This window comes from Martes martes, assembly GCF_963455335.1.
Source record: "Martes martes genome assembly, chromosome: 17".
Classification (NCBI taxonomy): Eukaryota; Metazoa; Chordata; class Mammalia; order Carnivora; family Mustelidae; genus Martes; species Martes martes.
Window position 1 is genome coordinate 1,348,363 of NC_137905.1, and position 2,241 is coordinate 1,350,603.

Here is a 2,241-nt window from a genome sequence, read left to right on the forward strand (position 1 = left end):
GCGGGGCCCGCGGGGGGCCGGGGCCCGCGTCCCCCCGCGCCCCGCGCCCCGCCCGCGCCCCTTTCTCCGCGCAGGGGCGGTGGAAGCGCTCTCCGTGGTGTCCGCGGGGCGGAAGGGCGGGTGCGGGTTTGAGTGCGGCCGCGGCGGGTCGGGGGTCGACAGCTGCGCTCCCCGCGGGACTCACTCGGCGGCGCCCCAGCCCGAGCCGCAGGTCGTGCGTGGAGCCGGGCACCGTGGGGTGGGGGTGGGGCCGGGGCTGGGGCTGGAGGTCGGGCCGGGGAGGCGGGGGCGGGGGCCTGCGCCGCTCGGGGCTGCGGAAGGCACTGGGTAACGAACGCTTCGGGCAGGTTGCGCTGAGTCGGCCTGGAGCTCTCCAAGAGTAGAAATGTGTCTTAACGGTAAGCGTAAGGTTAAATCTGAATAGTTTTTAAAAGTTTTTAAAGAGCACATGACAACAGGCCTCCCCTTTATTTGCCTCTTTATCAGGTGCAGGCCTGACAGCGAAAGGCTGGTGATGGGTCCCGGACTGGGCCCTACCCCACTTCTCAGCCGGTAGCCAGCCCCCTGCTCCACGGGGAGCCGTGGCTAACTGCATGTCCAGCCCAGGCCTGGTGGCCTGCAGGGTCGGTGCTGCCCCCCACGGTGAGTGACACAGTGTGAGGCCCTGTGGGAGGGGACGCACCTTGAGCGCCTGGCCCCAGCCTGGCCCTGGTCAGAAGTTCAGAGCACAGAAGGGAGGTCCCCGTGCTGGGCGCTCCCGACTGCCGGGGCTCTGAGGCAGACACAACCCACTTCCCCCCTGAAGGGGCAGTACGTGCGCCTTCCCGGTGCACGGCTGGGCGAGGAAACTCCCTTTGCTCTGGAGTTAGGTAACTGCCAACCAGCCCTCACTGGGCTCTTCTAAAGCCACTCGCCTGGTCGCCCTACCTACCCATTCCTGACCCCGGGGACAGAGCTGCCCCAGGCTGCCGTCCACAGGGGGTCCACAGGTGGGGTCAGGGGGACAGGCCACCCTTGGCATCCTCTCTCAGACCAGCTTCATAACCCCTACGATCTGGAGTCAAGTCTGCCCTTGAGTGGGGTGAACGATGCCCCTGGAAAAAAAGGTCCATATCCTAATTTCCAGAAACTGCAAATGGGACCTTACTTGGGAGGTCGGAATCATGCTGGGTCATCTGGGTGGGCCCTAAATCCAATGAGACACTTGCCCCCAGAGAGGCCGGGGCGATGGGCCGGGGGTTGTAGGGCTGCGTCTGAACCGAGGAACCCGGATGGCTGTCGGAAGCTGCAGTCATGAACCGCACACCCCTCGGATCCACCTGGAGGAGACGGCCCTGCTGACCCCTGGATTCCTGACTCTGGCCTCCGGAACTTGGGAGTACTGCTCGCTTGCTCACGCACACGTGTGTACCCATGAGAAGGCAGGAAGGCGGGGCTGTGTCAGGGCAGAGCCCGGGGTGGCCCTGGACTGCGTGCCATTGGAGGGGTGCAGAGGAGGCACACCCGCGGGACAGCCCCCTGGGCTGAAGTTTGTGTGGCACCAAGCAGGTGACACCAGTTCCTGCCCGCTCAGCACCCAGGGGCTGTTCTTCTCCTTGGCAAGGAGGGATTTTCTTCCGTCTTGAGGCGCTCACCACGCATGCTGGCTTTTTTGCAAGGTCCTGTGGGCAGTCTCCCCACCCCCCAGCGGGTTCCTTTTCAGTGTTTTCCTGACCCCTTCTGTGTGGCCGCTCTGCGGAGTGACCCAGGAGTTCCTCCTCTCCCGTGGATTTCAGGCCGAAGCCGACCAAGACGGAGAGGGGATGAAGAACGCTCCTGACTTGGTGGCCGCACGGGTGGTGAGGGCTCCAAGAGCTAAGAGCTGCTGAGGGGACTCACGTGGCTGTGCCTGGAGAAGGCCGAGACACACAGGCTCCCTGTCTGGTCCGGGGCAGAGGGAGGACGGGGAGCCACCTCCCAAGCAACGGCAGCGCAGCGGGCTGACCCGGTGCAGCCCAGCTCCAGGCTGGGGGGACGGGCAGGCGGTGGCCCCCAGGGAGGCTGGCCTCAAGGCAGAGGGCTGCAAAAGCCACCACAGGACGGTTCCACGGACAGCGAGCTGGCCAGCTCGTTGCCTCTGAGCCCTGCTTTTCTCAGGCTTAAAATGGCGCTGCCACCCAACCGCGTGTGGGAAAGCGCCTGACCGCAGAGCGCGCTGAAGGGCGCGTCTGGCCGCAGCTACAGAAAGACCCGAACAGCGGT